This window comes from Clarias gariepinus, chromosome 6 (assembly GCF_024256425.1).
Source record: "Clarias gariepinus isolate MV-2021 ecotype Netherlands chromosome 6, CGAR_prim_01v2, whole genome shotgun sequence".
NCBI classification, from domain to species: Eukaryota; Metazoa; Chordata; class Actinopteri; order Siluriformes; family Clariidae; genus Clarias; species Clarias gariepinus.
The window spans coordinates 37242995-37267859 of NC_071105.1; the positions used below are offsets into that span (position 1 = coordinate 37242995).

Below are 24865 nucleotides of genomic sequence, written 5' to 3' on the forward strand. Positions count from 1 at the left end.
AGTATATAACACGTCGTCCTCTAAAGCCTCTACTGCAGCTGGGATAATCTGAGCAAATATGACGAGTCATAAATATAATAAACAAGGACCGGAGTACACGCTAAGTCCAGAGCAGGCGGTGCAGGGGGGTATTAACACTCGCGGAAACAACGAGGTGAACAGAGGGGGTCTGGAGGAGGGGGGCGGGGGGGGGGGGGGTTATTTTATTAACCCCCCCCCAGGCTTCACCAACGTATTATATCATCCGGAGTCGAATCCTACATCACGGCCCCGAGTCCGAGACAAGAGGTCACGCCGAACGGGTCGGGTAATAAACGCGGCTGTTTTATTAGCTGCAGCGTCCGGGTCGGCGCGGGGTTTACCCGAGTCGCTCCTCGTCTTCGGCCGCGCAATAAAACTACGACAAGACGAGAGAAAAAATGGAAGCGTTTAAAGCTGGACAGGTGTGTCTGTGTGTGTGTGTTCTGGGGTTATGTTTGTAGGAACAGTTAGTCCACATCAGGGTTAGCTCCACCCACGTTTACGTGAGACAGCGCTAAACGTGACAACCCTAAACGTGACCTCACGTACGCCACTTCGATCAAAATCGAGACTCGTAGGCTGATCCCGTGAATCCACGACCTTTCAAAGCACTGGTGTGTGTGTGTGTGTGTGTGTGTGTGTGTGTGGTGTCATAAAGTCATCCAGCTGTAATCCGAACCAATCAGCAACAAGCTACAAACTCTTATGCCCCGCCCACTAAATAAAACCCGAGCGGTTTCCAAACCCGTGGCGCGGCCGGGCGGCCGAAATTTCCACAGTTTATCCGTAACGCTCGATAAAGAGGAACAGAGTGTGTGTGTGTGTGTGTGTGTGTGTGTGTGTGTGTGTGTGTGTGTGTGTGTGTGGTTTTTGTTTGCAGTTTGGTTTTTCTGTTTTGGGTGTGTGCACGGTGCTTGCTCTTTTTTTTTTATGGTCCTTTGCTCATGGATTGTGTGTGTGTGTGTGTGTGTGTGTGCAGGGGGAGGGGGGCGGGGGGACGACTCACGCTGATTGTGGAGATTGGAAAATATATCTGTTCTCTGATAAACACACACACACACACACACACATTGCGTGATAAATATACACACAAACACACAGCGAGAGAGAGAGATAGAGTGTGTGTGTGTATGTGTGTATGTGTGTGTGTGTATGTGTGTATATATATGTGTGTGTGTGTGTTAAGGCCGTGAGAAAACCGGAGAGGGCTGGTTCTCTCGGCATGTGCACTAGGAAAAATCATCCCACACACCCGGAGACTTAAGGGCTGACTATAATTCCAACAGGTTTAACAGGAAAAAAAATGGAACTGGGAGTGTGTGTGTGTGTGTGTGTTTAGCCCAACATGTGTGGGCATGTAGATGTGTGTGTGTGTGTGTGTAAAGTCCATGCCAGCCGCAAGGTCTGGGTGCAAACATGATGGTTTTTCACGGTTTGACCACAGAGCTGAAACTTGTTTTTGCCAGTTCACTCCCTCCAGGCTAAAGGCCGCTGTGTATATAACTCCTTTTGTCTCAGGCACGTCGCGTCATGTGATCATCCGACATGAGAAAAAACTAAAAACACACACACACACACACTTTCTATCTCTCTATCTCTCTCTCGCTCGCTCGCTGTCCGTCTCTTAAGAAGGTGATTTATTGGCGTGAGAAATATAAGTCGCAGGAAAATAACGGGTGTAGGCAGGAAAAAACAAACAAACAAACAAACAAACAAAAATAAAAAACAATATTATAGAAAGAGTCATTTAAATAAATGTATATAAAATAAAAGTCCAGGCATGTAGACGAACATAAAGTGACTCTCTCGAACATTATTTATAAAAAGCATATATACATATATGTACATTATAATAATAATAATAATAATAATAACAATGATCAGCTCTTTCGCTGTCCCTGTCTCCCTCTCTGTCTCCCTCTTTCTGTCCCTGTCTCTCTCTCTGTCTCTCTCCTTCTGTCCCTGTCTCTCTCTCTGTCTCCCTCTTTCTGTCCCTGTCTCACTCTCTGTCTCCCTCTTTCTGTCCCTGTCTCACTCAAGATTCAAAGGTGATTCATTGGCGTGAGAAATATAAGTCAAGAAAATAACGGGTGTAGGCAGGAAAAAACAAACAAACTAACAAACAAAAATAAAAAAACAATATTATAGAGACATTTAAATAAATGTATATAAAATAAAAGTCCAGAAATTAGTCAAACATAAAGTGACTCTCTCGAACATTATTTATATGTCTCCCTCTTTCTGTCCCTGTCTCCCTCTGTCTCTCTCTCCCTCTCTGATTCTTTCTCTCAAGATTTAAAGATGATTTATTGGCGTGACAAATATTTACATTTGTTTTGCCAAAGCTCAGAAATAAATACAAGTCACAGGAGAAGATTAGTAAAAAAAATTTTTTTTTAAAAAAGGAGAAATAAAACTAAAAAGGAGAGAAGTTAAAAACAGGATAGTATAAAAGGAGTAACAATAAAATAAATGTCTATCTAATCTCTCTATCTCTCCGTCTGTCTCTGTCTCAGGTGGAAGAGCAGTGATGTTACAGAGCTGAGGACACTCCCACACAGTGAGTACTGACTTTTCTTTAGGTTAATCACACAACAGCTTGGTGTCGTATCTTCGCTCCTTTCTCACCACCAAAATGCCCCTCTTTTCTTTCCTTATCTACAACGGGATGTACAACAGGGTGTGTTTTCACACTGTACACACACACACACACACACACACACACACACAATCTTTGTACTTGTACACACTCAATACACACTGATTGCTTTGAGTTTTGCTGTTATTACTGTTCTAGCAGTTCTGCTTTTCAGAGACGGGATCTGATTTGTCTTTCTCGGAATTCCTGAAAAACTCGTTAAGAAAAAAAAAAGACATTATATATATATATATATATATATATATAAACAAATAAAAATAAAATAAATAATAATAACAAAAAAGTATAAAAAAAAAACGATGACATGGGCAAAAAAATAATAATTATATATTATTATTTTTTTAACCATGTCATCGTTTTTTTTTATCCTTTTTTTTGTTATTATAATTTATTTTATTTTTATAATATATTTATAATATTATATTATTATTATTATATTTATAATATATAATATTATTTTTTTATTATTTATTATATATATTATGTATATAATTATTATTTTTTTAACCATGTCATCGTTTTTTTATACTTTTTTTGTTATTATTATTTATTTTATTTTTATAATATATTTATAATATTATATTATTATTATTATTATATTTATAATATATAATATTTTTTTATTATTTATTATATATATTATATATATATATAATTATTATTTTTTTAACCATGTCATCGTTTTTTTTTTATACTTTTTTTTTGTTATTATAATTTATTTTATTTTTATTTGTTTTTATTAGAAAAAAAAAGGAAAGGAAAAGCACCAAACCTTTTTTTTTTTTGCCCTCGCTTCACTCCTTCCTAACATGTCTGATTTATAATTTTTTTTTTACGTAAAGTGGGACAAGACGGAATCCTTATACAATCTAATTCAAGCGTAACTTAAACGTCACAAAAGATAAAATCAGGCAAATCCATCGAGCTGTAAATACAATTTTTAATAATGAAAAAGGCGGATCAATCATTTTATTTCTGTAAAGTTAAAACATAAATATTGATTTAAAAAAAAAGCTTAAATGATGTTTGATATGTGAAACATTTTTTCAATCTCTATTCCTTACACACGTTTAAATGTTTTTCTTTTTAAAACTTTTTAATCTGGCAGTAAATGCTGCGGCAGAAGGCAAGGCGAGGAGCGTGCCTGTACCCGGGCCGCGCCGTCGCCGCGCCGCTTCATTGTCCCGCTCCCTGGTGATTGTGGAAAGTGACACAAACACAAGGACGGTTCTTTTCTTTCCTTTTCATTAGTCCCTCCATCCTTCCTGGCGCCCTTTTCTCTCTCTCTCTCTCTCTCTCTCTCTCTCTGCAGTGCTTTTCTTTTTCATTCTTGCTTGCGTCTGTTTTCCTACTCAAATCTACCCACCTTCTCTAATAGCATTTTTCTCATGCGGGTGTGTGAAATATGTTAGCCTGGCTCCCTCTGTGTGTGTGTGTGTGTGTGTGTGTGTGCTGAGGACGTGGTGTTCCTCACGAGGGACAGAGACGCATCACGGCCCTGCTCCTGTCCACCTCGGCCACCGTACCCCCAATCAATAATGGTAATGGAGGCCCTGACGGAGCATCGATTTCTTTGGAGAAATCTAGGAAAGAGCGAGCGAGGGATCATCACAGAGCGACGCTTCGTCCTTTCTCCTCGGCTTTCTCGCCCCTGCGTCCTTTTGTTCTAGGGTTGTGCTTAAAAAAAAAAACAGACAGAAAGTAAGATAGAGAGAAAGAGAGAGAGAGAGAGAGACTTACACACTGTTTTCCTCTGTAAAAGCCTTATAAGTATAATTATGAACAATCTTGCCGCAGTTTCAGCCAAAACATGGTATCGGTGCTAAAAAGTGAATTTTCAGACACGATCATATAAACACCATTTTTCATAATTCATTAATGCTTCTTATCTCTCTAGCCAAGCTACATTTTATTTGTAAATTTGCATACACATTTATATCTTTATCAGCCAAAAAGAAACGCATTTGCTACATTCAACTTCATGCCCTTTGATGTCCGTAGTGTCGGTTACTTTTTTGAATTCAAATCTTTAAAATTCCAACGGTCTTAACTGTCACTCTGATGAAACTTGGGCAGTTTAATTTCACATAAAAAGACATAAAGCTAAAAAAGTGTATTAAAGAAGTGCGAAATTGTTAAGATATTGCAACATGAATTTGACATGGTTACGGACACTACAGATTTCTTTTCCCTTTAAAATCCTTAATTTTGCTCAAATTGCTTCAATTTAAGCAATGATTTTTACAGGTCATATGCTTCTCGAAGCTTACACCATTTTCAGCAATAAAACTCATGAAGAAATATGAATAATTTAGATTTTAAATACTTTTTGTTTGAAGTGAAACAGTATAACCCTGAAAAAGAGCCATTTTTGGGGCACATCTCTGCAAAACGGCTAAAGTTTGCACATAAACATAAAATATATATATAAAATAAGCACCAATACTGTGTTTTGGCCGTTTGTTTTTTAAAGAGTGTTGTGTTGTGGTTGAGCAGTCAGGGGACGGGCCGTCTCTCAGACAGTTTTCTGGTTCTCATGGAGGAATAAAAAAAAGAAAGGAATGAGACGCCCTGAGGGAGGTCCGAAAGTTTCAGCAGGACCCTCGGTGTTGATCTCTGTGGAGAGCGGAGTCTTCCTCAGTCGAGTTCTCGGGGCGGCGACTGGAGCCAAAACATCGCGTGGTGCTTTTTTTCTGTTGTTTCTTTCCTCCTACCCCCCCCCCCCCTTTACCCCGCCACCCCCCACTTCCTTTCTTCAATCGTCTCAGTTTCTTAAAATATCCCGTCCTGTCTGAGGCCGACCCTTTCCCAGATTTAAAAGCCAGAGACTTCAACTACATGCTGTATTTCTCTTAAAAAAATTCACTCTTTCTTGCCTTTTCTTTCCAGAAACTTTACAATTTTATTCTTTTTTATCCCTGTCTCTCTCTCTCTCTCTCTCTCTTTTTTTAATGTCTAGAAGAGCATAAAATCGTTCCGACGTTAATTAATAAATCACTTTCTACACAAACGCCCGTCACGTCCAATCACCATTCACTCCATTCATAAAATCCAGCTTTTTGATGAATCCGCAAATCAGTACCCGCCCCTTTAACGATATCCAAGCCACACCCACTTGAGCCGCGTTTCCGTTTCCGGGCGACCCGCATTTACGTGACTAGGTGACGATTCCTGTCTGATAATTCCTCGGAAATGATGTGAATTTACCATCGCTGCTGTTTTATTCCTTCTCTATTTTGGTTTATATAATTTCTCTTTTTTAAATTCATGCATACGCTGTACAATTCCGCAAAAAACACACATTAGTGCGTGTAATCGTACACGTGTCCTCTAAAGTTCCCCGTTCTGTGTGAAGCCCCGCCCACCGCGGCCTTGGAACTCGAGGTGGCGAAGGAGCCGGAAACGAGTCGTTAAAAAATAAAAATGAAAATTCAAGGAGGATGGCTAAAAGAACAGATGTGGGAAGTGCTGCTCTCTCTTTTTCCAAGGACAGCGCTCGGTGTGTGTGTGTGTGTGTGTGTGTGTGTGTGTGTGTGTGTGTTTCCTGCTGAGGAGATTTGGAGCAAGAGTGATGGAAGTGGAGCCTGGTTTTACTGCTGATGCTGTGCAGGATGTGTGTGTGTAAGCGAGAGAGAGAGAGAGTGTGTGTGTGTGTGTGTGTGTATAAGTGAGAGAGTGTGTGTGTATTCGTAATCTTTGAGGCAAAACACATACACACACACAGATTGTTTGAGAAGTGTAATGGACGCCTGGCTTTTTGTGGTTTTGTGTGTGTGTGTGAGAGAGAGTGTGTGTGTGTGTGTGTGTGTGAGTGTGAGACAGAGAAGGAGAAATGTATAATGGACGCCCGCCTGAGCTGAGTCTGGATGTCCAGATCCCCAGCGAGAGTCATTACTTCAGCGGAAAGAGAGAGAGAGAGAGAGAGAGAGATAAGGAATGAGATAAAAAAATATAAAGAAGAAAGTAAAGATATAGAAAGTAAGTTATGATGGGAGAGATGGAGAGAATGATGGAAAGAGGGAGAGAGAGAGCTGTGGAAAGTGATGGAAGGAGAGAAATGAGAGGAGGAGCTGAAAAAAGGGGAAGGAATAGATTGAAAGAAAGAGAGAGGGAAAGACAGGGATGAAATGATAAGAAGGAAACAGAGAGATGGAAAGATACAGAAAGTAATGATGGGAGAGGAAGAAAAAGCTGGAAAGGCAGCGGGATAGATGGAGAGAGAAGGAAAATAGAGAGAGTTTAAAAGAGAGACGGTGAGATAGAAAGATAAAAGAGGGGCAGACGGAGTTAATCTACAGAGACGGTGAAAGAGATGGAGAGAAGGATGGAAAGAGGGAGAAATGTTTGCAAAGCGATGGAGGGAGAGAAATGGAGAAGCTGAAAAGGGGGCAGGGATAGATGGAAAGAGACGGAGAGAAAAAGAGAAAGACAGGGATGGAGGATGAGATGAAGAATGAAAAGAGAAAGATGGAAAGATACAGAAAATTATGATTTTGGAGACAAAATGTGATGGACAGATGGAAGGAAAGAGAGAGACTGAAAGACTAATGGAGAAAGATGTTGAGAGGTGGAGAGTGGGGAAAATGGAGAGAAAGTTAAGGAAGAAGAAGGTAAGATATAGAAAGATGAGAGAGGGGCAGACGGAGGAAAAATTAGATTTACACAAATAGAGTGAAAGAGAGAGAGATTCGGGGGAAAGAGAAGGAGAAGTGGAGGGAAAGCTGAAGGAGAAAGAAAAGTGAAAAAGAAAAGAATGGAAAGTGATGGAGAAAAACAGGGGGAAAGCTTAAAAAGAGTGGGCGAGGGATAGATGGTGGGGAGGAGAGAGAGAGAGAGATGGAAATGGAGCAAGACGGACACACGGATGGATGGAAATGGAGCGAGAGAGAGAAAAAAGGGAAATCTTACACAAAGATGAGAGAAATGGAAAGAAGGAGAGATTAAAGATATGGAGAGAGAGAGAGAGGGATAAAGAGATGGAAAGGGCTAGAGAAAGATGGAAGGAAAGAAAGAGCGGAATGAGAGATTTGACAATATGGATGGAGAGGACTGGAAAGAGAGAGAGATGGAAAGGACGGAGGGAGATAAAAAGGGATGGAAAGAGATGGAGAGAGAGAGAGATGGAATGATTTACCAGGAGAAGTAAAGAAAGATAGAGAGGAACAGAGAGAGAGAGAGAGCGGGGAGGGTGTGAGTTAGTGACTGGCTGCTCCACCCCTTCACTCCATCTCACACTCCATCACCCTCTCTCTCTCTCTCTCTCTCTCTCTCTCTTCTCCTCTTCAGTATTAATGAGAAGGCGTGGCCTGTCATGTTTGAGACAGACGTCTCTCGTCCAGGAAACTAATCAGCAACGGTGTGTGTGTGTGTGTGTGTGTGTGTGTGTGTGTGTGTGTGAGCCGAGTCTCTTGCGCTCGCTCTGTCGTTGATTGGTTTCCTCCAGCGACGTGTAACGGTGTGTGTTTTACTCCTCTGACGCCGCAGCAGCTCAGCGTTACAGCTGTGAGAACAGCGAGCGGTTATTATACGTTTGTAGCTTCAGTTAACGTTCAGCTCCAGTTCTCAGACTGATAGATATTCCTTTCATCTCTCTCTCTCTCTCTCTCTCTCTCTCTCTCTCTGACTGGATTCTCTGTGTGTGATGTGCCGGATGCTAAAGATAGAGGCAGCTGTGTGTTCTGTATCGATGGGAAGGATAGTGCGGCTCTGGACGCAGGAAGTGTGTGTGTGTGTGAGAGAGAGGGAGTAGCATGAGTTTTATACAAGCACGAGTTGAAAACTGTGGAGCTGAAAAATATATATTAGTTTTTGGATTAAAGCTATTTTTTTTTATTTTAAGAGTAAAATTTCTATTTTAAGCAGTTAGCAAAAAAAAAAAAAAAAAGGAGCATGGTGTTCAATGTCCAGTCTAAGACGTGTTAGTGTCAAAAACATCAGCACAAAAAAATTATTTGAGATCATGACATCTATTTATTAAATAATAATAAGGAATTAAAAAGAATAAAATAATAAGAATTGCAAAAGCTCACGTGGTAAAATTTAGTCTTTAAAATTTGTAAAAAAACAAAAAAAAAAACAAAGAGCTTGTAAATGTTTGTTTTTTATAATTGTTGAATGTTTAGTTTAGTTATAGTATATTAGTAGTAAAATTAGACAGAAATAAAAAAAAATAAAATAAAAAAAACAGAAATATGACTCCAATATGCAATTAATAAATTTTTTTTTTTTTTTTTTCACATATTTGTAATTTTATTATACATTATCTTACATATCTATGTTTTTCCTAAATATTTTTATACATTTTCTTTTATAATTTTCCTTATAACTTGGTCAGCTGAGGTTTAAATCTACTTTATTGTGGCTTATTAACAAATAAGCTCAGCCCACTGCTAAAGCCTTGAACAAAATGTTGTTTATTTTATTGTTAAATGTAAACAGACATTAAACAGCGTATCGCTAAACACGAGCGTTGACGCGACGTCTCCCTGAATCATGTGTGAAAATAATCCTGTTTCTGGTGGAAAAGTAAAACTCGAGCTCTGTCGGGATGAGCGCGGGATTGATGTGCGATTGCGTCATGGAACGACTCGGATGGCGAGTTTTCCCCGGAGAGTCACATCACACCCGAGACGGAGCGATGAGCACGACAGAGAGAGAGAGGGAGAGAGGGAGAGGGAGAGGAAGGGGGAAACATTCAGAAGGTCACAAGCAGCGGGTGGCCGTCAGAGCGCTCAGCCCTGTTACTATGGAGATCCATCCCATAATACCGGCTAACTCTGTAATATTAATCTCTGTTTAAAAGCACACAAGACGTTGTGTCTGGAGAATCCGCTCGGTGTTTGACTGCGCCACACCATCCTGCTATGTTTAGCGTTAAAAAACAACAAGCGTAACGGTTCCACGGCTCGCCGCGAGGTAACTGACGTGTGCACGGCTAAGCGAAGAAAACCCGCTGATTGCTTAGATTAGCCAGATTGTTTAAGACGTGCCACAATCGCACGAGACGAAAGTTTGGGAAAATAAATTAATAAAATAAATATAAAAAGGGGCAAAATAATATTTCATGGAGGACGCACATAATATCGATAATTAAAAAAAAATATATAAATAAATAAAATAAATTACTACCTGACTGAATATGATAATAAATGTTGTTCATACTATAAAGAAATGTAAATAAATTGTTAAAAATATTCCTAACAGATTTTCTTTTTAATTATTTCTGTATTAAAAAAGTATTAATAAACATTATTAGTTTTTTTTTTTATTAAATTTTATGAATAATAACATGAATTGAGGTGGCACAGTGGTGTAGTGGTAAGCACTTGCACCTCCAAAAAATGTATTTAATAAAAGGTTACATAAATAATCTATTAATATATTAAATAAGCGTCTTGCGGGGGGGGGGGGTGTTCTTGGCGATCACATTTTCTCAACATTAATATTCTCAACATTTGTTTACAACATTGTTTGTTTTTGGTTAAACGTCACTTCCTGTTTAACGTCGCCTCCTTGGATTATTAACTTCCTGCATCCTGGTGACGTCTCGCTCCTCTCAGTTGTGTGTTCTCTAACACACGCTGTGTGTGTTTGTGTATTTATGCGTTGTACGCTGCACCGTGTGGCTGTGTGTGTGTGTGTGTAGATGTAGCTCTGGGTAAATGTTTTACACACAGTGTCAGTGCTCTCTTATTAAACCTCTCTGTATCACATCTACAGCGGGTACGGGACGGGGAAGTCGATGGTTTTACCAGCACTAAACATCCTTAAGGTGTTTTTATTCCTCTTACACCACCGGCAGAGAACCGATCAGGAGCCAGGATTCAGCTCTGTGGTTCCCCAGTTACAGTGGCCCCTCGGCAAAGCTTTGCCTTGCGAATTGTCGCCTTTACGAAGCATTTTCAGGCTTTCGAGCGAACGAACCGAGTTGTCCGGGGCCGTTTAAAACTCGTGTGTGTCAGTGGAAACCCAAGCCAAGTTTATTTATTTTGCATTCTGTGCAGGATTTAGTGAAGACAGAGCACCAAGGCTCCCAAGAATGTTAGCAAGATGAAAAGGGAGCCGCTTTTAGTTCGGTTTTTAAAGCAGCCGGTGCCGAGAGGAATCATAAATTAAGGTTAAGTGAGGTTTAATGTCTGTTTACTTTATATTTTACTTTGTTTACATGTCTTTTTCAAATGTTTTAATAGTTTTTTATATGCAGAAATATGATTATAGTGTTGGCAATTGGTAATATTGGTAATATTTCTGGTTGACTGGAACGAATTATCTGCATTTACATTATTTCCTATAGGAAAATCTGTTTCGCAATATGAAATCTTCACCTTAAGAAATCGCCTCTGGAACGGATTTAATTCGCACGCCAAGGCACCACTGTACTGCTGTAAACTGCTTTCACTTTAAGCGATGGTGAAGTTTTTCTTCGTAGCTTTAAGGAAGTTTAAGATTGTTTTGTTGATCATTTTAACTGATTACATGAGATGCATTCAGTATCGGGCTGTTAGAGGTATTAAAAAAAAAATAATATCGGATCGAATATCAAAAAATTATGAGAGTTGGATTTGGAAATGAAATATGTTTCTGGTTCTGTATAAGAAGACCGAGACAGGTGAAGTGTGAAGTGTTTCAGCTGAGTGTGCCGCGTTTGTGTCTGACCTTAAAATAAAAAAGACCAGAGAGGAAATCGAGCCTGATTCGAGCCTGGAAACCCGTTATGCAGTACTTAGGCTTGCGGTGGGAATGCAGTCATTGGCAAATCTTTTAAATATCTGCAAAAAAAAAAAAAGTTCTTCCTCAGCGCCCCGGGCTCGGAAAAGGAAATAAATGCCGTCGTCTCGGTGTCGATATCCTTTTAAGTAGAGAAGCAGCTCACTCTTTATTTCTTAACACGCACCCTGTAGAACCCTGACTCCTGCTGGAGTTCACCTTCTCTTCCTGACCTGCGCCTCCAACACTGTGGGCTCTTAAAGCACGGAGCGTAAAAAATGATCCGGATCACAAATTCGGTCCGACAGTCTACGACGCTGCTGCTTAGAGACGGTTTTGAAAAGGTGGGGAAAAGATATTGCACACAAAAATTGATACACTCTGCAATCTGTGAACATTGCCCTGTGTGTGTGTGTGTGTGTGTGTGAGAGAGAGAGAGAGAGATTCTTGCAAATCCTCCTATGGTGGAAACTGAATGAATATTGCATAAGACTTGAAATGTATCATGTTAGAGCTGAATGAAATGAAATCAGAGATGAATTGAATCGTACCAGAGCCGAATTGAATCAAATGAGAGCTGAGTTGAATAGGATGAAAGCCGAATTGAATCGTACAAGAGATGAATTGAATAAGATCAGAGCCGAATTGAATCACGTGAGAGCTGAAATAAATTCTGTCACAGGCGAATTGAATCGTATGAGAGCTGTAATGAATCCCATCACAGGTGAATTGAATCGTACCAGAACTGAATTGAATCCAATGAGAGCTGAGTTGAATAGGATCAAAGCGAAATTGATAAGGATCAAAGCGAAATTGAATTCCAAAAGATGTTAATTGGATAGGATCAGAGCTAAATCGGATCGAACGAGAGCTAAATTGAGTTGTATAAGAGCTGGATCGAATCGTGTCAGAGCCGAGTCGACTCTGATTTGAATTGTACCGGAGATGAATTGAATCAAAGCAGCGCTGAATCGAATAAGAATTGAAACACACGAGAGTTTGAAGACCGACTTGAATTCGTATCGGATCAAAGCTAAATCTTAGTGCCGAATCGAATCGTGTTACCCCGATCCGATTACATTTATGAACTGAACTGAATATCGGACGAATCGAGTCACCTACAAGCGGAACTGTATCGAATCGTGCCAGTGATGGAACTGAATCAAGCTCGATTAGACCTGGATTAAATCGCAGACTTGAGCGTCGCGTCAGCAGTGAACCGTCGCGTAATCGAATCATTTCTGCTGTGAGAAGCTGAACCTGTCTAATCGCTTATAACCGGATCTATCGAACTGATTAATATCAGACGTAATAATCGGACCACATCGCGTCAGATCAGTATCAAATCGTCTGTTTTATTTTTTTAATTTGGTGTCGTATGATACACTTCGTGTTCCTGGAGATTCGCATCGCTGGTAGCGTAACGTTGCGGCCGCCGGCTCGGGTACGAAAGAGGACGGTGCGATGCGATGCGGAGAAACGGCCGTAACGATTGTTTGCGTCGCAGGCCGCGAGCCTTTCCCCCGCGTCGCCGATGCTAAAAACCGGTGTGTGTGTGTGAAGATGGCTCTGAAGAGTGAGCGCTGGAATACTAATGAAGGAACGACAGGAGAGGCTGCTGTGCTCCTCTCCTCCTCTCCGCAGTGGGCTCGCTTGCTCTTTCTTTCTCTCTCTCTTTCTCTTTCTCTCTCCCTTTTCCCCCTTCTTCCCTCGCTCCCTCCTTCCATCTGCTCCTCTCGCTCGCACAGAGGATAAACTGTGTACATGATGACATTTACACCGCAGTTGCACGCAGAGAGGGAAGGGGAGTGTGTGTGTGTCTGTGTGTGTGTGTGTGTGTGCATGCGTGTGTATGTGTGTGTTTATGCGCATCAGTCTAAGCCCTGTCATATACCATCCTCCCTCACTGCTTTCTTCTTCTTCCCTCCATTTTGCTCTCGGCGCTCTCTCTCTCTCTCTCTCTCTCTCTCTCTCTCGCCTCATCTCTCCATCTTTCCCTGCATGTGTCCGGCGTAGGATGTGTCTCAAGAGTGCTGTGCACAGCTAATTTATACACACACACACACTTGTGCACACACACACACAACCACGGAGAGCAGAGTCATTATTTATGTCTTTGTGAAGGGCAAATATAGAAAGGTGTGGTTGCACTTTACAGAAGCTCACCACCGTGAATCACACACACACACACACACACTCGCACACAAACATGCACACACACACACACACACGGGTCAAATGCAAGAAAACATATAACCGCCAATTTGTCTGTGTGTGTGTGATAAAGACGGTAGTGTTTATTTCCTTGCAATCTACACATTACTTTGCAAACCAGATGTCAACCGTCGTCTATTTTTTTTTCTTCCTATTTTCCGTTTATAGCTGCGTTTACTATCAGGCCCCGCCCACAAACAAGCGAGCCCTCCACCTTTCTTTCTCTCGCGTTTAAAGCGGCTATAAACGTCCACTCCTCCACCAGGTTCTCCATCTTTATTTCTTTTTTTTAATCCATGGGTGGATGGATGGAGTGAGAGAGAGATAGAGAGAGAGGGAGAGATGGATGGAGATAAAGGGAGTGATGGAAGAAGAGAGAGAATGAGACATGGGCAGGTGGATGGAGATAGAGTGAGACAGAGAGAGATATGGAGGGAGATAAAGAGATGGAGAGAAGTGAGTGATATAGAGTAAGAAAAAGAGTGACGGAGGGAGACAGATGGATAGATCAAGTGAGACAATGATGATGATAAAGTGAGAGATTTTAAATGTTGCCAAGAAACCCGCCAATCAATCCAAACCCTCCGACCAATCAGAATCCAGAATTCTAAAGAGCGCATTGAAGGGGGAACGCATTCACATCGTAGGAAACATTATTCTGTAGAGTTCTATGCAAGTTAATTAAAGGTTAGAGGGCAAACCCCGCCCATAGCCCCACCCCTAAATATATTTATTAATAAATAGATAATAATAATAAACCTTCTAATTTTCTTTTGTATTAACCATGTCGTGAATATTTATAAATTATTAATTATTGATGAGACCTTCTAATAAAACTAAAAAGATAAACATTTCTATGATGTTGTTCGAATGGCAGCAAGTGATTGGTCCCCGAGTTTATGTCTCAACCAGGAAGTGTTTTAAAACCCTCGTGTGTGTGTGTGTGTGTGTTGTGCAGATGGTCTTGAGGGGAACAGAGGGAATATATCTGTGTGAGTGTGTGACTTTGTAGGGGGTGTGTTTTGTGCTTTATTGGTTGGTTTCTGAAGGCCCAGCTGCCGGGTCACTCCCCCGCTGTTAGAGATAGAGAGAGAGAGAGAGAGAAGGAGGAATAGAGAAAAAGAGAGAGAGAGAGAGAGAGAGGGAGGAATAGAGAGAGAGAGAGAAGTGGGATGGGAGGATTGAGAGGAGCAGAGAGGAAGATATGCAGACAGCAAAAACAAGAAGAAGGAGGAGAAAGGGAATGGAGCAGGGACGGGACGGGGCATGACATCGTTCCCTCGGGGGAGGGGCGGAGCGGGGTCGCGCCATCGCCCGCGGTTCATTTCTTCGGGAAAATATAAGTTTCCGGTTGTTTCTGATGCCGAACGGCGCGACTCCTGAGACTCGACACAGAGCCAATGCGTGTGTGTGTGTGTGTGTTTAAAGTTTTGTGGCTGAAGAAACTGGGAGATAGAACGATAGAGAGAGAGAGAGAGAGAGAGATGTAGGGAGAATAACACAGAGATATAGTGAGAGTGAGACAGGTGGAGATGGAAGAAGAGATTGACAGATGGAGAAAGATAGAGAGAGATCAAATGAGACATGGACAAGTAGATGGAGTGAGAAAGAGAGATGAAAAGAGATGAAGACATAGAGAAAGTTAAAGGGAGAGAGATGGATAGATTGAGAGAGAGAGAAAACTTTCATAGAAAGTTACTTTATCTTTGATTTTAACTAAACGTCTGGACTCTTATTTAATATACGTTTATTTATTATTACTCTGTCTATACTATCCTGTTTTGTTTGTTTGTTTGTTTGTTTGTTTGTTTGTTGTTGTTTTTTACTAATCTACTCCTGTTATTTTCTTGTGACTTACTGTATTTTCTGAGCTTTGGCAATACGAATTGACGACATAATTTATTTTTCACGCCAATAAATCACCTTTGAATCTTGAATCTTGAGAGATGGAGAAAATAGAGTGAAAGAGAAAAAGAGAGAGAGAGAGAGATGGTGGGAGAGAGACTGAAAGAGGTGGAGTGAGAGATAGAGAGAGGAGGTATTGGAGTGAGAGAGGGATAAAGTAAGAGAGAGAGATGGAAGGAGATAGAGTGAGAGAGATATAAAGATATGGAGGGAGATGTAGTGACACAGATGGAGCGATAGAGAGAGAGAGAGAGAGAGAGAGAGAGAGGAGGGGATGGAGTGTGTGTTCAGCGAGCTCTTTGCCCTGCAGCTACACTAATCACAGGTGAAATTCTGCTTCCTCTTTAAAACGCTGTCTCTCATTTCAAACCCTGCCCTCCGGCTCCACACACACACACACACACACACACACAGGCTTATACTACACACTTACACACTCTCTCTCTCTGTTAGTGTGTGTGTGTGTGTGAGAGTAAAGCGTACAGCAGGTGCGAGAAACTCTCTAAGGCTCTGTCTGTCCGGTTTAGTGTGTCGTGTGTGTGTGTGTTTTTAGCATGAGCTGTTGTGTTTGTATCCCTAAGAGGCTTTATGTGTGTGTGTGTGTGTGTGTGTGTGCTCTTAGCGTGTGTGTCTTTAAAGAGAACGAAGGGAGGGGGAAGACTGCAAGAATACCTTTGAGACAATCTCTGGCTGGCTAAAATGGCTCCAGTGATCACAGTGTGTGTGTGTGTGTGTGTGTGTGTGTGTGTGTGTGTGTGTGTGTGTGTGTGTTAGAGAGAGAGAAAGAAAGACGGATGAGCACCTACAGAGAGTGAAGGATTGAGTGTGGAGGAGGGAGGAGGACAGGTGTGTGTGTGTGTGTGTGTGTGTGTGTGTGTGTGTGTGTGTGTGAGGGTCTCCGTGTCTCTACCTATCCCATCATCCCACTCGGCTCAGCAGAGGTGACACCAAGGTGAACGACAGAGCTCTTTCTCCCTCCCTCCCTCCCTCTCTTTCTCTTACTCCGTGTGTGTGTGTGTGTGTGTGTTTACGGCTCCGTGGCAGATGGGAGGCTGTATCAGCGCCCTTCACTCCTCTTACCTTTCCCTCCGTCTTGGTTTAGAGAGCACCCGGTGACCTCGTCTTTCCGCATTACATCGCGCTCCGCACTTCCTCGATCCTCGCTCGCGTGGGGGCGGGGCTTAGAAGCCGTTCCCCGGCCCCCGATTGGTTCGGAGCAGCGTTCTTCGTTAATATTTCATGCATATATTTAATTAGCTTAGCTTCTAAAGATGTCCAAACAAATAACGTCAGTCACGCTCGCGCCATGCCAGCCCACAAGGTTAGGAGATAAAGTATCGGCGCCCCGCGGATTCTTCGAACCACTGTTGAAAACAAACACTACTTTTTTTTTTTTTTTTTTTTTGTGGTTCCTTTCTTTCTAGAGATGATTGTGTTCACAAATATCATTAGGAAATGGAGTAGAAGTGCTGTAATGATGTTAGAGTGTGTGTGTGTGTGTGTGTGAGAGAGAGAGAAAGAGCGTACCCATGTTTTCACACAGGTCAAAGCAGCTTAGAATGATGATTATTTTTGTCCTAATATAGGCACAAACCCCTCAAGGTGAGGGAGACAGGGAAAGGTCGTGGGAGCGAGCGAGCGAGAAACAGAACGATAGAGAGAGAGAGAGAGAGAGAGAGAGCAGGAAGAACAAACGATGCACAAAGCGAGTGACAGCGAGGGCCTGCTTTAATATGTATGTATTGCAGGTTGATGACTGATTTCATTAGCTAATCTCATTGTTATGCATGGATTGTTCTCCTGCAGCAAAATGAATATTGCATCCACGCCGCCGCCACCACCACCACCGCCGCCGCCGCCACAGCGAGCGTTTCAACCCGGTGGAAAAAAAAAAAACGTTTGGGGTTTTTAACAGCCGCTCGGAGGAAAAGAGGAAAAAAAATGTGCTGAGGGTTTTTTTTTTCCGCCTCAAAAGCCACGGAGAGCGTCGTCGTTTACTCGGGATGCAGCTCCCGGATTTACCTGTCAGGATTCGTGTTGGGGATTTTGTGCGTCTGTGTGTGTGTGTGTGTGTGTGTGTGTGTGTGGTGTGGGGGGCGGGCGTAATAGTCTGACTCGGCACAAGAAATAAATGACACTTTTTCTTTTTCTTTTTTTTTTGGTGGTTCGTTCCCATAAAAATGGCCAAGACAGATTTCCTCCCACACTGTTGTGCGCAGACACACACACACACACACACTGGTAGCATCGTTACAGCCCGTCAGTGATTTTTCTGTCGAATGTGCTCTTTATTGCTACGATGCCCCGAAGTAAAGGTGAGCCGTCATCACACTCCTAATAAAACCGTAACAGTGTCGGACTCACACAGACTCACACCCCCCCTAACCCCCCCTTAACCCCCCCTACACGGTCGACTCTGCGGCCATTTCTTGCTGGTGATGTCACACTCGGCGGCGGGTCAGCTTGAGGGAGAGACAGCGGACTCCCTGGACAGTGGACCCGTAGGAGACGGCGACAAACCTCAGCTTTTTTTTTTAACCAGAAAAAATGCTTTTAAAAACGAATTTGTTTTGTTTAGATTAACCTCAGGGTTAATTATAGTATGTCTGTCTGCCTGTCTGTCTGTCTGTCTGTCTGATGGTCTGTCTGTCTGTCTGCCTGTCCATCTAACTGTCTGTGTATATCTGTCTATCTGTCTGTCTGTCTGAGTCTCAATCTCTGTCGATCTAACCATGTCTGTCCAACTGTCTGTCTATCTGTCTTTCTACCTGTCTGTCCATTTCCTTGTCCGACCATCCGTCTGTCATTCTGACTGTCTAACCGTCTGTCTGACGGTCGACCCGTCTGCCTGACTGTCTGTCTATATTTCTTGATATACGTCTGTCTGGCTAACTGCCTATCTGTCCGTCCCACTAACCATTTGTTTGTCCGTCTGTCTATCTGAATATCTGCTTGTCCTTCTCTCTTTATATATCTAACTGTCATTCTGTCTGTCTAACTATATAACAGTCTGTCTGTCTGTCAGTGTATTTATCTAACTGTGTATTTAACTATCTGCCTGTTTGTCTGTTTATTTGTGTTTCTATCTGCTTGTTTGTTTGTCTTTACATCAAACTTCTGTCTTTTTATTTATCTCTCTAGCTATCTGTCTGTTCGGGTGTTGACTTGTCAGCATGTTACTTTGTCTGTCTGTCTGTCTGTAGTCCTCTATATATCTGTTTATCTAATTGTTTGTACACGTGACCCCGCCGTGACCCCGGTGTGACCCTGAATGAGAAATTAAACCCTTTGGCTTCTGTAGTATCACACAGAAATCTGTTTTAAAGAAAAGAGAATTTAGTAAAAGATATCTGTGCAGCGTAATGTACACGTAAGAGGGTGTGATCACTATACACACACACACGCGCGCGCACACGCGCGCACACGCGGCCAGGCTCTGAGGCTTGTGGTGGCTGTTGATATCTTTTACAGAGCGCTCACAGATTGCGGCCAGCCATCTGCTACAGAGGGAGCACATGCTCGAGTGTCTGTCAGCGCATGTGTTTTTAATGCCGAGGAACGAGGGAGAGACAGAAAGAAAGAGAGGAACAAACAACGAGCTGGAGAGAAAAGGGTGAGAGAGAGAGAGAGAGCGATGGGAAGAAGACGACACAGACAGGGAGTGAGAGTCAGGGGGAGCTGGGGAGAAGATGAGACTCGGGAAGACAGAGGAAGAGAGTGAGTGACAGAGAGAGAGAGACAGAGGTGGCCAAAAATGGACAAAATAAAAGAGAATAGAGAGATGAAACTAGAGATAAAAGAGACGTAAGGCAGAAGAGATGGACAGAGAGAGAGAGAGAGAGAGAGAGAGAAATAAATAAACAGCGACTGGTAGACAGAGACGGGGGGACAGAGGGACAGTGCAAGAGGTGGCCAAAAAAGATAGAAAGAAAAGAGAGGTGGACAGAGACAGATGGGCGAATAGAGAGATGAAAGAAGAAAGAGAAGGAAAATCAGCAGAGATAAAGCGAGAGACTGAAAGGTGGACAGAGTGGGACAGATGGGGAGAAGGACAGAGAGAGAGAGGGATAGACAGTAAAACAGACAGAAAATGACAGGGTGACAGAAAGAGGACTGAGGGAAGGAGAGAGACAGAGAGCCAGAGATGGAGAGAGAGGCAGACGGAGAGACAGAGACACAGGCAGACAAAAAGACAGATGAAGAGACAGGCAGACAGACTGGCGAAGAGGCAGACAGAGGGACAGACAGTGAGAGATGCAGGCAGGCAGATAGATGGTGAGACAGACAGACAGACAGACCAGCAGACAGACAGACAGACAGACCAGGAGACAGACAGACAGACAGACCAGCAGACAGACAGACAGACAGACGGCAGACAGAGACAGTCAGACTCAGTGGAGCAACAGATAGTCAGAAGCAACACATTGCAAAACAAAGTGTGCTGTTCTGACAGGCTCGGCTGCTTTGCAAAGCAAGTGTGAAAAGTATTTGTGTGTGTGTGTGTGTGTGTGTGTGTGTGTGTGTGTGTGTGTGTGTGTGCGCACGCCGCTCACACTCACACTGTTGTGATTTGTGCAGTTAGAATGTAAAGCACACCAGCAGAGAAGCAGCACAGGAAGTCTGGAGCCGTCTGTGGTCAGGTGAAAAGGATACACACACACACACACACACACACACACACACACACACAATCTTTAGATGCTTCAATCATGAGTATCTACAGTTAAAACAGGAAGGTGTTTGATCGCCCCTACAAGATATGTGTGTGTGTGTGTGTGTGTGTGTGTGTGTAACACGGTGTCGCATATCTAGAATGGGTAACACTATCATCTAAACAAACAGCGACCTGTTCCCCTCCCAGGCTCTTAGCATCTGTAATGGCAGACACACACACACACACACACACACACACACACTCGCGCGCGCGTGCGCTCAGTCACAGCTCTTTTAAAGATGGCCGCCCGTGCCAGGATGACAGTGCGTTTGTTGTTCTGCTTCGAGGAGATTGGAATGTCAGGATACGTGAGCCGAGAGGGAGGAGGGTGTGTGTGTGTGTGTGTGTGTGTGTTTTTTCTTCCCCTGAGCACACACTCTTCCTGGTTCAGAGCGGGGCGTCGAGGATGTCTGTGTGGGCACACACACACACACACACACACACACACAGAGTCCGGGTGGTGTGTAACAACGATGCATAAAAGTGACGAGACGTTTCTAAAGAACTCCCTGGGTTAATGTTACACACACACACACACACACACACACACACACGTATACTACCACGACTTTGTGTGTGTGTGTGTGTCAGTAATGTAAAGGCTGTGTAGCAGTGTCAGGTGCAGCTGCTGGTGTGTGCTGTGAGATTCTCTTGATTTCCTCCTGAGCTGGAACTGGATTCAGTCGAACATCTGTGTGTGGCAGGTGTGTGTGTGTGTGTGTGTGTGTGTGTGTGTGTGTGTGTGTGTGTGCGTGCGCACACGAGAGACTAGACACTGTCTTTCTATCCTGTCTCTGCTCGAATATCACTCTGTCTGCTCGAATGTATCTGTCTGTCTGTCTGTCTGTCTGTCTGCTCGTCTACTTATTTCTGTTTCTGCTTCCTGTCTCCATCTGATCGAATATCTGTCTGTCTTTCTGTCCAGCTTCTATATCTGTCTGTCTGTCCATTTAGCTATCTGTGTCTGTCTGCCCACCTGTCTCTCTGTCTGTCTGCTTCAATAGCAGTCATCCTGTCTGTCTCTGTCTACCTGTCTGTCTGCTTCAATTTCCATCTCTGTCGTTTTTTTTCTGTCTGTCTGCTTTACTACCCCTGTCTCTGTCTATTTATTTGTCTGCCCACCTGTCTGTCTGCCTGTCTGTCTCTCTGTCTCTCGATTTTTCAAAAATGTGCTTTAATATCTATCAATCTGTCTACCTATCTGTCTGTCTTTTGGGTCCAATATCTATCTATCTATCTATTTGTCTGTCTGTCTGCCTACCTGTCTGTCTGTCTGTCTGTCTCTCTGTCTATCTATTTATTTATTTATTTATCCATCTGTCTGCCTACTTGTCTGTCTGTTTGTCTTCCTGTTTATTTATCTCTCTGTCTCTATTTGTCTGTCTGTGTGCTTCAATATCAATCGACCTGTCCGTCTTGTCCGTCTGTCTGTCTGGTTTCATCTCTCAGTCCCCGGGGTTTAATGTCAATTTGTCTGTCTGTCCGTCCCTAGATGTCCCTGTCTCTGTGTCTATCTGTCTGTCTTTCTTTTTCAGTGCCTGTCTGTCTGTGTTTGTCCCTCTCCTAGCTCTAGCACTGAACGATGCAATAAATAATTTCCCGCTCTAATTAAAAATGGCTTTTAAACGCTGTTTCTCTGAGGGTGCCATTATTTTAATTTTTTCACGTCATCTGCGCCAGGATCCGTCTGCACTCGCTGCACCGCCGCCTGGCAAAGTGACCTTTGACCCTTAATATCAAGTACAACAGTACTTCCGCGGCCTTTAACCGGAGGGTTGGCGTGTAGATAGTTATGGATCCAAACAGGAAGTGATGTCATCAAACAGGAAGTGGGAGTGAGCAGGAAGGAGGACGAGCGAGTGAGCGCCGTTTCTTACCTACTGATGAGTTTCCAGAGTGAGCGTGCTCCTCAGAGGTTCGTCCTCCGTAGTTTGTGATTTGTAACGAGGCACGGCGGCCGGCCACGCCTTCAGCCCCTCCCCCACCCCAACACACACACACACACACACACACACACACACGGGCAGAAAGTTGGGGTTGGTGCTGCAGGAGAGCAGGAGGCGTGGAGCAGCAGAACGTGTGTTCCTCCTGCGTGTGTCTGTGAGCTTCACATGTGGAAGGTTTCCAACACGTCACCTCCGTTCACACTCACACTTCACCGCTCACCTGTCTCACACACACACACACACACACACACACACACACACACACACACACACACATTCCCTTTCTTTCTTTACTCTTTATTTCTTTGTTTACTTTTTATTCCTTAATTTTTTTTGTTCTTTCTTTCTTTCTTTCTTACTTTCACTTCACTCCTTTATTTCTCTTCACTTCTCTTTTTCTTTCTTTCTTTCTTTCTTTTTTACTTTCTTTTCAATTCTTTCTTTCTTCTCATTTGTTAATGTCTATCCTTCTTTCTTTTTTTACTCCTACTCTTTTTCCATGATTAGTCTTTCTTTATATTTTTATTTTTTACATATTTATTGCTTTCTTTGTTTTCTTTACTTTTGATTATGTAGTCTTTCTTTCTTCACTCCTCTTCAATCTTTAATTCTTTCTTTTTTCTTTCCTTGCATTCTTTATCTTTCTTTCTTTACTCCTTTCTTACGTGTCCTATTTTTCTTTTTACTCTTCTCTCTCTCTCTCTCTCTCTCTCTCTCTCTCTCTCTCTCTGTGTGTGTGTGTGTGTGTGTGTACAGATGATGTGAGCGTGCTGTAGTGATTTCCTCTGGCTTTGTCATTTATCTTTAAATACGAGAGAGAGTGAGAGGTGGGGGAGGGGTGTAGCATCAGTGTTGCCTGGATGTTTGGCCTAGATTTTACGTGTGTGTGTGTGTGTGTGTGTGTGTTGTGTATCACCTTTGTGTGTCATTGTTGGGGGCTGTGAGTCACTAGCTGTTAATCATTTCTCAGCTGAGCAAAGTGCGCTCACACACACACACACACACACTCACACACACAGATGAGCAAAGTGCCAGGATCAGCTGTGATTACTTGCAGCTACACAAGCCTGGGTTTATTAAGAGCATGTTTACTGTCTGAGGTTTAATTATTACACACACACACACACACACTGCGAAACACACGCACATACACACACACGCACACACGTATATACTCACTGCAAACCTGATACACACATATAAACTCACTGCAAAACACACACACACACACACACGCACACTGCAAAACACACACACACACACACACACACACACGCACACACACACACACGCACTGCAAAACACACACACACTCACGCACTGCAAAACACACACACACACACACTCACGCACTGCAAAACACACACACACACTGCAAAACATACACACACCTCACACACTCACGCACTGCAAAACACGCACACACACACACACACGCACTGCGAAACATACTGCAAAACACACACACACACACACACACACACACACACACACACACACGCACTGCGAAACATACTGCAAAACACACACACACACACACACACACACACACACACACACACACACACACACTGCAACACACACACATACACACACAAAGTCACTACAACACCCAGTGACAAATGATTTTGATTGATCAGTGTTTGATGCTCAGTACAGGTCACATGACCAGAGAAGTATAGCTCTGAGTGTGTGTGTGTGTGTGTGTGTGTGTGTGTCTATGTGTGTCAGTCAGTCAGTGACGGAGCAGATATCTCTCCGGCCAGCCGCCATTTCACACCACTAAATTCTCTGTGTGTGTTTGGAGATCACGCTCCCGCCGCCATTTCAGACTGCTTTTTTGTTGTGTGTGTGTGTGTGTGTGTGTGTGTGTGAGAGAGAGAAAGAGAGAGTGTGAGGTTCCTGAAATGTCAGAGCGATGTTCCCTGGACGAGACGCTGCCAAATGACAGCTGGCTGCTCACCTGCTGTGTGTGTGTGTGTGTGTGCGCCTGCGAGTGTGTGTGCGCCTGCGAGTGTGTGTGCGCCTGCGAGTGTGTGTGCACGCACACGTGTACCTGATTTTATCAGCTTTTTCCCTGACACAGTGTCCGGCTGTGTTTTAAAGGCCACGGGTTTTTTCTTTTTTAACGGAGCGACTCAGTAACACTCCAGCGCTTCTGCTCCTCACCGGAGGGGCGCGTTTACTTTTAAGCACACATGAGCGTCGGCGTCACGTCTTCGGGCGGAAAAACGTCACCCATGTCGGGTACACCGCGTCACGATGACGGTTCGGCCTGAAGACGCTTAGAATTAAACGCACCCGTCCGAAAAGGTGTTCACCGTGTCAAAGAGCGCCGCCGTCTGGCTCTGGAGTCTCGCGCTTCTCGCCGCCGCGCATCAGATGACTCACGAGCCTCGGAACGAGGGATCCGCTTACTATATCTGGGTCGGAAACGCTGCGCACATAATCGCCTTGTTTCTTTCTTTTCTTTCTTTCTGTAGAAAGAACACACGCACACACACACACACACACACAGTGTATAACGCTAAATGAAGAGCTCTTTAAAACGAAAGCCTAATTATGTCATTGCGCCAGCTAAAGAAAGACTTATTTTTCGCTTATAAAAAGAAAGAGAGAGAGAGAGAGAGAGAGAGAGAGAGGGGAAAAAAAACAAAGCCAGAGAGAGAGAGAGAGCGCCGACGCCGAGCTATAACAACT

General features: G+C 43.1%; 1 protein-coding gene across 17 annotated transcripts in view; it reads left to right on the forward strand.

Moving 5' to 3' along the window:
* baz2ba (bromodomain adjacent to zinc finger domain, 2Ba) overlaps positions 1 to 24865 on the forward strand; it is a 95892-nt gene that overhangs the window by 14987 nt on the left and 56040 nt on the right. For all 17 annotated transcript variants that reach the window (XM_053498671.1, XM_053498678.1, XM_053498685.1 and 14 more), the window contains exon 2: positions 2538 to 2581. The gene's annotated coding sequence lies outside the window, so the exon portion shown is untranslated. The remainder of the gene's footprint in view (positions 1 to 2537; positions 2582 to 24865) is intronic.